General features: G+C 36.2%; 1 pseudogene; it reads right to left on the bottom strand.

The window, feature by feature from the left end:
- Positions 1–14,271: 14,271 nt before the first annotated feature.
- On the bottom strand, positions 14,272–15,122 carry LOC113766626 (annotated as a pseudogene).
- Positions 15,123–15,525: the final 403 nt, after the last annotated feature.

The following is a 15,525-nucleotide window of genomic DNA, read 5'->3' on the forward strand; positions in this document are numbered from 1 at the left end:
ACTATTAATTGACACTAACACTTAACTAAAACTTCAAAAATGCATGAAAACTGAAACAAATAGTCTTGGGTTGCCTCCCAAGTAGCGCCTTTCTTTAATGTCTTTGGCTAGGCATTGTCCTGGTTATTCATGGAGGATAAAATCGTGTAACTCGTTTCAATGCTTCATCTTCTACGTAATCCTGGTATCCCTCGTAAATAGAGTAATCCTTGAACACACGAGCTATGGTCTTCCCTAGACTAGTAGATGGCGTCAAACAATCAAGTAATGATCTTAAGTCTTCACTCACTCCTCCATCACAAGCATTTATTGGTTTGAGATATTTTGCCATCATGACTCTTAACTTATTCCTGGCATGAAATTCAAAATCGTCTGGTATAATAAAATCAATCTCACTAACAGGAATTAAAAAATAAGAGTCAGGAAAATATTGATCAAGGAGTGGAGGAGATGTCACCGCATTTGGAGATTGTTCACTGGATTCATTCACTTGAACCATTTGATGTTGGGGTCTCAATTTTTGCTCTTCAATTTTCTTTTCAACTGCATCTTTAGATTCTTCTTCTTGAGACTCTTGCAGTACCATGTCATTTGTCAGAATAATTGCACTCTCATCTTCTTCATGGTCGATAATAGTCGGTGAGGGCAATTCTTCATAAACTGGAGAAATCAATTTGCTCGTTTTAAATGCCCATTCACGCCTTGCTTCTTTCATCTCTTTACTCATCCTTTGTGTCTCCTGTTGAAGTTGATGTACCTCCTGTTGAATTTGATATGTGTTAGTAGCTATTAATTCAATTATTTCTTCAAGTGACATACCTGACATGGATGACGGTTCTTGAGACTTATATTGCTGAAAATTCATTGGCCCTGTTGTATAATTATAACTGGAGTTATCCCACCATCCTTGATCATACCCGTTTGGATTAGAGTTATACCACGTTTGAGACCAGGGTGAAAAATCTCCATAATTATTGATTGGAACATTCAGATTATCTTGATATTCGGGGCACATACCGGTTGAATGATCCCTGACATAACAAATTTTACAGGTTGCAGCAGCCATTCTTTCTCTAATAGAGTTTAGTGCCTCTGCATATGCAAACTTAGCAAAAAAACTAGTCTCATCACCTTTCCCGGAAACAAAATCCAGTCTATCACCAAAATATGGAGTGTTAGAAGCCATAAACTATATAAAAAAAAATAAGAGAAAAATAAATAAAAAAATAAAAACAAGATGAACTCAAAAAGAAACAAATTAATCTGACACCAGTCCCCGACAACGGCGCCAAAAATTGACAGGTGCCGAACCTGTGCAATAATAATAAATAAAACCTAACTACCACATAAAGCAGTCAATAATCAATTCGAGTACTGGAGCAGGGACTCTAGGTGTGCAATGGGTTACTTGATTCACCCTGTTCCCGAAGAGTTTGCTTAATCCGATATACTTGAATTAATTATTTAACTGAATTTACTAACTTAGTAGACAGTGGTAAGCAGGGTCGTCTCCTCAGGGACTGGCGAGAAATTTATTTCTTTTCAAGTCAAGATTAATGGGCCAATTTTGGTTTGAATTGAGTTTAATTGCTGCTAGATTGTTGTCCGTTTGATTAATTTTTCCCTGTGGCTTACCAGTGGTATTGGTTGAGGTCCTTTGCCTATCATTGTTGCCGCTATTTGAAGATACTTGCGTATTTTACAGTTTAAATTCCCGCGGTTGAGTTGCTGCCATTGAATTTAATTCTTTCCTGTCTGTGCACCAGTGGTACTGGTTGCGGTGTTGCTTGCAATTCTTGAGATTTGATCGAATTATATTCGGTTGTCGCTGGAAATCGAATTGGATATTTGACTGTCCAATTGGAGACAGTTGTTGGGATTTTGATTGGAATTGTGTCCTAGTATTGTGGGTATTTTTCTGCGTGCATTTGTTGAATTGGGATATGAAGGTGCCATTTGCACTGGTCTGTTGAAGTAGTTGCCTCTATTTGCCTTGTTTAGGGGCTATTGTGCCATTTGCTCTGCTTATTCTGATTTGATACATCTAGTGAGATTGTTAGGCTGATCTTATTCTGCTTTTGCCTTAATTGGGAACACCAGTGGTTATTGCTTGCGCTCTTATTAGGATAGTTCGTATAACCTGTGGGCGAGTGAATTGTTTCTCTTGATTCATTAGGCTGGTTTTGAAAATTGTTATTGCTTGGAATTTTCGCGTGACCCAGCTTGGCTTCAACTTTCATGGCATGGCGCAGAATTTGGCAGCATTTATGCACCGTGTGGGAATTGAGCCTCAATTCGCGCTCGATCCACCCCTTTTTTTACGACCTCGGGGAAGTACCGTTGCCCTTCTCCTTCATGTTTGCTGTTACATTTTCACATTGAGGGCAATGTGTAACTTAGGTGTGGGGGGGTCGGTTTGGGTGCTGGATATTTTCAATTTTTCATTTTTTTATTGTTTTCCTCTTGTTTTCTGTTTAGGTGTTATTCCCTTATCCCTTTTGGGTATTTTTCCCTTGATGTTATCTTGGTGAATATTTTGGCAGCTCACTTATTTATTGCTAGTTGTAGTTTACACTATGAATTGAGTTTCGGTGGCAAGTAAGAGCATGCTGTCTTGGTGAATTTGTTTGAGTTTAACGACTTGGTGCAATTTATGACTAACTTGTTTAGGCAATGTAAATATTTGGCTGGCATTGTTGTGTGGATTGGTCTCCTGTCTACCTTAGTTCTCCATATTTAGGACATGACGCAGGCTATGATCTTTAATTACTTGATATTTTGGTACTTATTGGTGAATAACGTATGGCTATACTCCGCTAGTGTCGCCACCCAGTAACCGGGAGTCTTTACCACAAATGTCGGCTCTCGCGTCAAAAAGTGGCAATATCTATGAGTAAGTGGACCTGGAGCTGTGAAAAGTTGAGTAACTGGATTCTTTCATCTAAAAATGTCAGAGTTCACGTCAAAAGACTTGAATAGCTTGGGACTAAGCAATGTTTATGCAAAATGCAAAAAAAAAAAAAAAATAATAAATATAAAAAATAATAATAAAAAAAAATCCAAAAAAAAAGAGAGAAGAAAAAAGAAAATCAGATGTGGAGATTATGTGAGTTTATGATCATGTTGGCCTGCCGATCCTTGGTTCGTAATTTTGAGGATTTGGTTGCCAGTTGACTTAACTGCTGACTATTGCTAGTTAATATTTGGATTTTCTAGGCGAGTTAGCCATGAATTGGACAGGTCTATGAACTTAGGAGCTAACCGGGAGAGATATGTCTTGACACTTAGCCACTAAATCTTGATTTTGGGTATAAGCACAGCGGGCAATTATAATGTGAAAGCTAGCCATTGTTGAGTTGAATTGTCCCCATGCTTGAGGGCAAGCATGATTCAGGTGTGGGGGGAATTGATAGGGCATTATTTGTTAGTAATTTTATTATTAATTTCCCCTTTTATCTCTGATAAATATTGTGTTAATTGCTGATATCTACTCATATTTGGTATCTGAACTTAATTTCAGGAATGAAACAGAAAACTACCAAAAAAGAGGGATTTTATGGAGAATATGGAGACTTCTAAGGGCTTCAATCCTTGGGCCCTTGGATTGGTAGGGACCACAAAGCTATAAGTCATTTGGGCTCTTCAAAGAAAGCTACGTAAGAGACTTAGAGCAAGAAGTACTTTGGAGGTTTTGTCCACATGTGTGGGGACCACCTAGATAGTTTTAGCCTATCTTTCTTTTGTTGTTTAAATAGGGATAACGTAGGGAAAGAAGACATCTTTAGTTTTAGTTTGTTAGTTTAGTTCTAGTTTTCTTTCTTTGGACTGGCCTCTGACACACGCCAGGTGTTCGACAATATTCCCCAACGGGAAGATTTTCTCATGAGGCGTGGCTAAGTTTTTCTAGTCAAGGGGACAACTGACGATTTGGTTCGACAATTACTGTGAGATCGAATCTGTTTTAATTATTTTCTTCATTTATTGGTATTTATATGTTCCTTGATTTTAATTGCTATGGCCTTGTGTAGGATTGATTAGTGCGCAATAATTAATTATTCATATAGGCTATTTTTGCTAAATAGGGGTAATTGAATCCGTAATTGTTCGTTATCTCTATCTCAGTAGCAACTGGCGTAATTGGGTTTATGTCAGGGGAGCATATGATCTAACTTAAACAAACTCTCGTAGCGTGTTTGTTGGTTAGGATTGGACCTTTCTAATTATTAATGCAATCTAGAAATTAAATCCTACGGTCGTACCTAGGGTTGTTTTTGGGTTAGAGAAATAGCTAACGGTCGTACCTTAGCTATCGAGAAATTAAGGAAGGGTTGGTTGTTTATCGCGTGCATGACAACTATAACTAATCTATTACTAAATGTTGGGATTATTTCTGCATCAATGATCAGTGCCTGAACCATTTCTGAAGTGTACCCTTGGCTGGAGTTTTCCCTTAATTATTTCTCTTAATCAACCCCCCATACTTTGAACTCTAGAAGAAACGAATTATCCCCAGTCTCTGTGGATTCGACCCTACTCACCGCTATATACAAAATCTGTATTTTTCTCGAGTAGGTATTTATTATTGTACAGGTTCGGCACCTGTCACCCATCTATGCCAGGAGCCTTGTTGCTATCCATAGAGAAGATTGCAGATTTGATTTCCTCTTCTGTTACTACCTTAGTTAGATCCTGGTTCATAGCCTCAGAAATGGATTTTGGGATTCCATCTATAATCTCATGATTACTACTCTCGGTAGATTTGGTGAAGAGTTGCCTGTAGTAGTTACCAATTTCAGTTCCCAAATCAGCCTCATTTTCTGTCCATGTCCCATCTTCCTTTTGTAGTTTCTGCATTCTGTTCACCTTTCTTCTACTGTTTACCTGTGCATGGAAAAATTGAGTATTCTTGTCTCCTTCTTGTAACCATTTGAGTCTGGCTTTCTGGCTCCAAAACATTTCCTCATCCCTGTAAGCTTCCTTCAGCTGCATTTTGAGAGAAGCCTTTTCCTTCCTTATACTTACCAGTGAAGTTCCTTGAATCTGATCCAACTTTTCCTTTATACTCTCAATCCTTTCCCTAGAGTTCCTGTTATTATTGTTGCTCCATCTAAGTAAGGCAATTCTGCAATTCCTCACTTTTGTCTTAACCTGAAACATCCTGGACCCCTCTACCTGCTTGTCCCAAGCTTGCTTGATAACTTGAAATATTCCTTCTTTTTGAAGCCACCTTTTGTCAAAAAAGAATCTTTTTTTCCTGTTTCTTTCCATGGGGTTAGTATCCAAAAGTAGAGCACTGTGATCAGACACATGGGACTTCAGGTGAGTGCATTTTGCTTTTCCAAAGTTCAGATTCCATTCTACACTGCTCAGTGTTCTATCAAGCCTTTGTTTAATCTCACCGTCCCCTTCCCAGTTATTACTCCATGTCCAAGGCTATCCTTCATAGCCAATGTCAATCAGCTGATTTTCGTGGATAAAGTTCCTGAAGTCAGTGAAAGTCCACTCTTCTCTTTTTCTTCCTCCCCACTTTTCCTCATTGGAGCAAATGTCATTGAAATCCCCTACAATTATCCATTTGTTACCCCATAAATGTTTCCTTCTTTGAATGACCGACCACTGTTGTTTCCTTATTGAGTCATCACAACTAGCATAGATCCCAACTATCCACCAGTCACTATTGTTGCTCTGGTCCTCTATATGAGCCTCTAGAGTGAAGGCCGTGTGTTGTACCTGCAATATTTTGGTGTATGCACTCCAGTATAGGACCATACCTCCTGCCTTGTCCATTGATTCCACTATATAGCTGTGCTCATAATTTAGGATCCTCTGGACCTTTTCCATATATTGTTTCCTATTCTTAGTTTCACAAAGAAACATCACTTCTGGGGAGAGGAGTCGCTTGTACTCCTTCAAGTGGGGAACTGTCAAGGGGCTCCCAGCACCTTGGCAGTTCCACACCATAACCTTCATGGATTACTTGGGGTCCAGTGAAGGCTGGCACCCACCCCTTCCTTTAATCCTTCTATTTCCATTACTTGGTCTCCCCCTTTACTTTTTTTCAGGATGTGTTCGCTTGTTCCAGAGTCTGTCATATCTTCATCTTCCACAGCCAATTTCCTTTTGGCCGTTCCTACTTGGCTCAAACAATTGCTGTCAATCTGTTGCAAAGCCTTCCTTCCCCTTCCCATTGATATCCTTGCTATTTTCCTTGTTTTTCTTTCCTGTCTCTGAGGATGTTCTACTTGAGAGCCTTTGCTGTTTTGGACCTCAGGTTTACCTTGTACCTCACTTGGCATAGTACTGTAACTGCCATCTTCTTGGATGTTTAGATCAGCTTTTTGTTCTGGTTCTAGCAGTTCCCTGTCCATCATTACCTCATCATCTCCATTAATTCCTTGGAATTCTGGTTTTTTGCATCTTTCCATCTCTTTTAGAAGCTCCATCATCTTGTTACTGCTAGATTGTTGAGCTCCTGCCTGGACTTCCTCCAAAGTTATTTCCTCCACATTGTCCATATCTGCCTGATTTTCTACTCTCTTTTCCTTGCTGACCAGAGCCTGAACCTGTAGTTCCACATTCAAATTCCTTGGTATATGGTCCACTCTCTCCTTTGGTTTATTTTTTTCCTTGTCCCTTTCTTCCAGAATTTCCTTTCCCCTTGGAGCTGTGGACTCATATTCCTCTTCCTGCCTCTTTGATTCTTTCCTCACCAGTTCCCCGTTTTCCACCCCCTAGTATTGCCTCTTAGATGGAGATTTGTAATAGTTCTTCTCCTTTTGGGGTGATGATTCCCAAATTGCTCTCATCCATGGCCCATACTGATTCTCTTGCTGATCATTTCCTACTAGTATCTTAGACTGACAGCCCTTTTCACTGTGGCCTATAATCCCACATGTGTAGCAGAAGTCAGGACACCTTTCATATTTGAACTTAATCCATCTCTTTTGACCATTCATTTTGATTGTTGTTCCACGAAGCAGAGGATGGAATATGTTAGCCATGACCAGAGCCTTCAGATGCTTTCCTTCTTTGCCTCCATTCTGTGGGATAACTACTTCCCTGACTTCCTTAAACACTACACCTACTTTCTTTCCTACCTCCTTGGAGATGCAATGTAAAGGAAGATTCCACATTTGAACCCAAAGTGGTGCTATACTGAAGGCATTAGGATCATCCTCAATCCCCTCGTACCACCTACTCAACACAAGTATCTGGTTATCTAAAATCCAAGGCCCTCCATTGATTATCCTTTCTCTAATTTCCTCCCCTTGAATTCCGAATTGGAAGAAATTTGGCCCTAGTTCAGTTACTTTGAGCTCTTTCGGATAACCCCAAGCACTTGTCACAAAATTTTTAACCCCAGTATAGTTAGCTATCTTATCTCCCCTGATTCTTCCCAACAAACTGGTCTGGCATTCCTGCCTACCTGTGCGGGCATCCCCTGCATCCAGATCAGTCACACTGTATTCATGGCTATTTAATGCAAACTTTTGCATGATTTCAGTCAACTCTTCAGCCATTGTAGTAATATGATATTTAGATGGAAACCCACACTCTCTGAAATATGAAAAGGATCTAACCAAACTTATACAGATGAGCACTCAAATCTGCAAACTTCCACTAGGTAAATGCCTTTCTGGGAGATCAACATACACGAAAAAACAACAAAGAAGAAGAAAGGAAAGCGATAAAAGTAACTAATGCAGAGAAAAATGTTAAGGGATAAAACCTAAGTAAACCTCAGGCTTTAAAGCATGCATTTATGGCCGTAATTCCTGTTCTGCGCCGGTCCAACTTCTTAGCTCCGACCAGCTATAAATAGTATGTCCGAAGCTCCTGGATCCTGGGCACCTTTTGTTCCGACACCCACCAGCACTAGCACTTGATCTTGTTTGGATTTGCGAGCAGATTCACGTTGATTGGTTGCAAGTATTTGATTGTTAGTTCCTGGTCTGAGTCTCTGTTTTTGGATTTTTGAAAGTTTGAAAAGTTTGCAGAGTTGGAAAGTTTTGGCTCCCACTATTGGGGGGAAAAGCTCTCGCAGAGAGAGAAAGAGCTCTCATAGGAGAGAGAAAGTTACAATATAGTTTCATATATGATATGGATAATTTCAAAAATCTCCCTTGAGATTTTTGACAATTTCACTAGTGTCCCTTGAAGTTCATAAAATTGCACAAACGCCCCTGAGGTTAAGGTTTTGATAACAAAATTAGTTCAAATATAAAAAGTAATATTAAAAAGTATTTGAAGGAGAGAGATGAAACTTTGATTCCATAAATACCCCTTATGCATATATGTAAGTTATACTAGTAAAAGAATAAAATAATTAAAAGTTAAAAACAATTAGTACACATATTTCATCACTCAAAAAGTTCATATTTAATAAATTAAACGACATTAATAAGCAAAAAATCTACACTAATGATCACAAGATTTAGCAAAACAGACTAATCATCTCTTTTAGCATGATGTTTGCTATGATTTTTGTGATTTTGAATAGAAAAATTTTCAAATTTTTTCTCCTTCATCCATTAGGTATATCAATTAATGTTATTTTGTAAATACAATACATCATTCATCATTAAAGAAATTTTTAACAATTATTTTCATTAAGTAGTAACTAATAGTTAATTGGTGTCTAATTACTTAATTGTTAGATATTAGTAATAGAGAATAGAGGAAGAAAATTTTTTCTATTCAAAATCACAAGAATCATAGTAAACATCATATCAAAAGAGATGACTAATTTATTTTGTTGAATTTTGTGATCATTAGTGTAGTTTTGTTACTTATTTGTATTATTTAATTTATTAAATATGATCTTTTTGAGTGATGAAATATGTGTATTAATTGTTTCTAATTTTAATTATTTTAATTCTTTTATTAATACAACTTATACACATGCATGAGGGGTATTTATGAAATAAAATTTTCATCTCTCTCTTTAAAGTATCTTTTAATGTTATTTTTTCTAATTGAACCAATTTGACTATCAAAACCTTAATCTTAAGGGAGGTTTGTGTAATTTTACAAACTTTAATGACGGCCAGTGAAATTGTCAGAAACCTTAGGGGAGGTTTCTGAAATTATCCCTATATGATAAGATATAAAACTTGTGAGTTTTTAAAAGGGATAATTTTAGAAACCTTCCTTGAGGTTTCTAGTAATCTTAGACAGCTCCTCTCACGTTTTGAAAATTACACATACCTCTCCTAGAACATAGGTTTGGGTTTCATCTTGATGATATAAGACCAAAAAAGTATATGAATGCCCAAAATTGCCCTCATCTAAATTTCCTTAATATGAATAATCATTCAAATATTTTAAAAGTCAAGAATACGCTTGTATATTACCAAAATTATGTGTTTTATTGCTTAGTTAATATCTTGATATTTTCCATCCCCATGATTTTTTATGAGTGCAGGGTATGCATATAACAATTAAACTCATTCCATAATCAAATTTTACATTTATAAATTTTTAAATACCTCATACACAATTTTCTACAAGTATAAAGGTCATGGGCGAGTATAGGGTATTAAGGGTCGAATCCACAGGAACAATTGTCAATTATCAATGGTTTTCGAACTTCTTTATTATTTAGACTACCACAAATACAACAAATTAAATCTATACTATAAATATGAAATATAAGTAATATAAATAATAATAAAAAACTCCTAGAAGTATGGAATTCCTCACTACTCTAGCAAGTGAAATTACCAATTAATTGAATGTTATTATCTTGACTAGTTATGGCGTAATTTTCTCATGTATGTGAAATCTACTCTTGTAGTGAATCAACTATACTTGTAACTAAGTTATGCCTAATCTCGTGGCTATAAAATTAATTACAAATTCATTTTTTCTATGAAATTATATAAAACAATTCACTAAAGCCATATCGGTGCACCTCTACTCTCTGAGTGTACTCCCTAAGTTTTTCACTTCCTTGAACTAGTATTAAATCCCAATTCTGATAAGTTTAACATCTCAAGATTATCACAATTAATGGCCGGTTAATCATGATTAGAAAAACAAAAATGATAAATAACTTGCTCAAAATAATATTATCAATTAACCAAGTAAACATCACTAACAAGTTATATAATGTTCATCAATAACTCTAGGTATAAACTTTAACAACACATAAAAACAACCACCAAACTTGTATTATAACTAAACATAAGAATTAATACAAGAAACAAAGAGGTATGAGAGAAATCACCCTTGTCACATAAGTTTCAAACATCTCCATCTTCATCCTCTATCTCATCCAAATTTAGCTAATACAAGAAATGACGGAAACTATACTATTCTATACTAAACAAATGAACTAACCTAATGAACTAAGAAAAACTAGTGAAACTGCATTTTGGGAGTGTCTCTAGCCTTCTAAAGTTATAAAACAAGCTCTCCAAAGGATTCTATTTATAAAGAATTCAAGATTAGAGTGAATTGTTAAAGTGATATGAAATGCATCTTGGAATCACCAAAAGTTGTTTCTTGAATTCTCTATGCTTGCTTGCTTAATTCCAACCAGATTTTTTGCAAATAAATTGGTCAAAAGGCTTGTGTGAATAGAGCACAAGTTGCACAGCAAGTTGCAACTACAATTGAAGAAAACATGAGCTAGAAATGTGATCTACCTCGCCTATTAACCCCCCATTTTTGCCCTTTTTGCAGGTCTGCTCAATTATGGTCAATCTTTATCCTTGCTCTATTTTTGTATCAATCTTCATTGATATTTTCTTAATCATGGAGGCTGAACTAGCTCTTCTATAAGGCATGAAAACTATAGCTCTTTGAATTATCTTTCCAATGCCTCTATAATCATCCAATTTGAAGCTTTGTGGACTGATAAATGACCAAAAAACCTTCAACTGGTCAAAACTCTGTTTCGGCTTTTGACAATGAAAATGGCTGACAGTATTTTGACATTTTAATTTAAAACTTATGAACTGGATTTGACATCTACATAAGAAATGTAGATCTATGAGGTAGCTTCAAAATGGCATGAGAATCACCTCAATCTAATACTTGTAACTCAAGATATATCTAAAATATCACAAGGTGTCAAAGCTGTCTAATTTTCCTCTTTTACTCTTAATTGCATTTCATCTTTTGAATATTTTGCACTTCATATTTTCTTCAAAACCTTTCAAATCATAAAAAATCATCCAAATATCTTCTCCATTCACTCTACTTGATGATTGAATCATTATACCTACAAAAACATGAAAATTTCACCATTAAAATCTATAGAAATGTAATTTTTGATATTTAAACCATAAAATGTATAATTTCACTAGAAACTTAGTTCATTAGCTAAAAAAGTGAATAAAACATACTTAAAATACATAAAATACATACTTATCAATTTTCTACATCCATCTAAACTTTTAAACTCTTGTCAGTTCTTCTTTTGAACAAACTCTTTGTCTTAGATGCCAAAGTCCACCATTGTAATTCTTATCTTCACAATCTTTACCTCTCCATAGGTTTCTTCCATATATTGCCTACCAAACCATTATTCATAAAACTCACAATCCTTACGTTTTCCCCACTCAAACAGCCAAGCCCTCAGCCACCAAAATTCTTCTAACCTTTGCTCTCAACATTTCAGCTAGCTATCCTAAATCAGTCCACATTTTTTTCTCTGACTTGATACAATTTTATTGAGTGCCAGTTTGATCTTTATTACAAGGAACCAGACAAAACATCAACAAAGTGCAAGTTTTGGGTAGTAATTTTAGTACAATTTATCAAATTATACTTTCCCGTAATCCAGTAGTTTTTTTGTACTCAATGATATGAACAATTGAGTTGTTGGCAGCGATGATTACTTCCATCATCATCAACAACAGTAGCATGACAATAAGATTAGTGAGGTAAAGGCTTCTAAAGGGTTTTCTATGTAAAAATTTTAGATTTCCATTCTATTTCAATTTATGGATACAATTACCAATGTTGTAATGATTAGGGTGGCAAAATAAAAAAGAGTTACAAGTTTTGGATTAACATTTAAGAGATTAGGAATTCAAGAAACACTTTGAGAAGGGCGGTAGAGACGGTGATGGCAGGCTAACGATAAGGAAGAAGACATCCACCCTGTTAGCATATTTGAGTGAAAGAAAGTTATAATTTAATGGCCATGGTTGAAACAGTTTGGCCACAATATATGGTCTAGTCAAGCAAAATTGTTTTCCTTTTTTCATTTTCCTTTTTTTTGTTATCTTTTCCTTTTTTATCAATAGCTTGTCTTTTGAAAAATTATGAAGGTTATTATAGTCATTGTCTATCATCAAAGGAGGTAAGTGTAATATTGAAAACCTCAAGGGAACTTAGTGACAGCATTAATAATTAGAGAAGCTACCAATTCTAACCAACAAATACATAAGCTCGGTTCATTTAAATTAGATTATATATTCCGGTGACATAAATTCAAAAGTTTCTTCTATAATCAAATTATATCACTCATCACAAATACTAAAACCATTAAATAATTACGGATTTGATATTTTAGATGGCAGTAGATTATTCCTACAATTAAATAATGGCCAGTTATTTAATAGTATAAAATAATCATAATCATGAATGAATAGGAAATATAAAAATACTCATAAATAAATGAAACAAATAAATCAAATTTGTTTTCACAGTATTATTGAACCAAAGTTTCAATTATCCTTCAACTAGAACAAAAACCTAGCCGCTCCTCATGGCAGATTCGCAACCAAAACTAAATTAAGGTTTATTGTTTTTGAAGAGAAAAGGAAACCCCAGGCTAGAGAAACGTTTCTGGCTTTATTCGTTCCTCTTGGTCTCACATGAATAGTCTACTAAAAGGGAAAGACTTCCTTTTCTAGTCTTATTCCTACTTAAACTGATAAACTAATAAAAATTCAATAGGCTAGTTACTTTCCAAATGGAATGCACCACTTCACAATGAATTAGAACTTCTAATTCGTGGCTAATATGGACAACCAAGAGATGTAGCTAATTTCTTAATCGAACAATAGATTCATCTTGTGTCCCTCGAGCTTTAGACTCTAGAGTAGAATAAGACGTGGTCACGCCTTATAGAGTGTAGTCTTCTGGAAATTCAGCTTTAATGGCCTTTTTATTCTCTTTTTCATAGCAATTTCCTAGAAGTAACACTGAAAATCAACTATCAGTAGAATCTATCACTTAACATTATATTTTAGCAGAATAAAGGAGAAATTATTTACAAATTATATGCACAATTAACCATCTAATAGTGATAGAGATGGTGATGGCAAGCAGACGATAAGGAATGAGACATCTGCCTTGTTAGCATATTTGAGTGAAAGAAAGTTATAATTTAATGGCCATGGCTGAAACAGTTTGGCCGCAATATATGGCCTAGTCAACCAAAATTGATTTCCTTTTTTCTATCATCTTTTCCCTTTTTTATCTGTAATTGTTTTCCTTTTTTTGTAATTTCCCTTTTTTTTGTTATCTTTACCTTCTTGTTAGCTTGTTTTTTGAAAAATTATGAAGGTTATTATAGTCATTGTCTATCATCAAAGGAGATAACTATAATATTGAAAACCTCAAGAGAACTTAGTGAAATTGTCAGAAACCTCAGTGGAGGTTTCTAAAATTATCCCTTTTTAAAATTTCGAATTGAAATCTTCAAGCCAAATTTGATCATTGTTAGTTTCTACTAAATATTCAAAATGACTTCTATAGAGTTTAATTAGTATCATAAAGTAAGCACCTTATTGAGTTAGCATGTCAATGTAGAGGTTGACTCGACTCAACCTGCTTATATTCGTGCCACTAACAAGTTGATCCAATAATAACCCATTAAAATTCAGGTTGTGCTAATGGCCATTAATTTCAAATCATGTTTGAGTCGTGTTGTCGTATCATATGAAAAAATTGCCACCCTTATCCAAAACCCAAAGAGTGAATGACCCAAATGGTCACTAAACTATTAAAAATGGCACCCTCTGGTCACCAAACTTTTTTTGTGGCCAAAAAGGTCACTAAACTCGCAAAAACGCTCCAGCAAAGTCATGTTACCGAATTTCAGCGGTTTCTCATCCGGTTACAAGGTCCTTGAGTTGTATGAATATTCTAATGGGGCCAAAAATGTCCAACGGTTTGTTGGGACAAGTGAACCCATAGAAGCTCACGTCAAAGTCAAAATCAAAATCATTACCAATTCCTCTAAAACTTTGCAGTTCTAACAGCCCCATCTACGGCTCCTTTCCCCTCAGCTCCTTGCTACTGCTGTTGCTCCTAAATCAAAACGTTCTTATTCTTCTCAATTGCTGGTTTCTTATTCTTCTCAATTGCCGTCGCCACTTCTGGAGGCATATATTTCTCATCATATGCTTAGCCAAAACCTCAGTGGCCTTAAAATAACATTTCCTACTCCTAATAAACCATTCCATCTTGTGATTGCTACTACTACTATTTCGCTCCTAATAAACCATTCTACCACAACCAAATGCCTTTCCCGGAACAAATTCAGCAACGAAGCCTCGTACTTCACCAAAATATCCATCATTAAGTCTGTAATCATGAACTCCATCTTCGGCGACGAGGGAATCTGCGTCAAACTGCCCTCTAGAACGAGCCCGCCAAGACGGAACTTGGATTTTGAAGGGTTTTGGGAATATTTCACAAGGGCATCAGCTGGGGTGACGTAGAAGACGAGTTGGTCTTGAAATTGGTTGAGAACGATGACTATAAACCTCACGATACAGCTAAAGGTCAGGGCATAAGTCCATAGCCGGTGGGTTTGGAGTTATCTGGCTCGGGCTTCGATGTCGGATCGATTTGGACAAACAGGTCGAGCTGCCCTGGTGGAGAAGAAGCAGAGGTTTGGGAACAGGTTGTGGTGGTTGGGGAGATAGAGGGAGAATATTGGGTGAGATTCCGAGAAGGTGGTGCTGCTGAAAGAGTTGTGATAATTGTGGTGATGGAGGAAGGTGGTGGTGGTTGCGGTAGCGGCTGGTCAGAGTCGGCAGAGGAGACGGGAGGCTACTCGAGAGTGCATTTGGAAACAATCTATGGCTTTACCTATTCCAATAATCTTTCGGACATTTTTGCCCCTTGACTATATTCCTCAAATCCACGTTGCCCATGCCACCGGACGAGAAACCGTTGAAATTCAGTAAAATGACTCCGCTAGAGCCTTTTTGCGAGTTTAGTGACCTTTTTTGCCATAAAAAAAGTTTGGTGAGAGGATGCCATTTTTAATAGTTTAGTGATGTTTTTGGCCATTCACTCAAACCCAAATGGGGATTTTCTTATGGCAACCAAAGAAATTCGACTTCATATTCTTTGATATGATTTGTAGAGCACAAAAAATAAAGAAAAAGTTCTTTAAATCCCTATTCATGATTTTACCGATTCGGAGATAACTCACTGCTCCATATATTGCCATGGGAAAAAGTAATCATTGAAGACATATGCTGGAAGATTCCCAAAAAAAAGTTAAAAGCTCTCAAAACTTTTAGTTTGTGAATGGGTACTACAATTTAAAAA

Source organism: Coffea eugenioides, chromosome 3, assembly GCF_003713205.1.
Source record: "Coffea eugenioides isolate CCC68of chromosome 3, Ceug_1.0, whole genome shotgun sequence".
Taxonomy (NCBI): domain Eukaryota; kingdom Viridiplantae; phylum Streptophyta; class Magnoliopsida; order Gentianales; family Rubiaceae; genus Coffea; species Coffea eugenioides.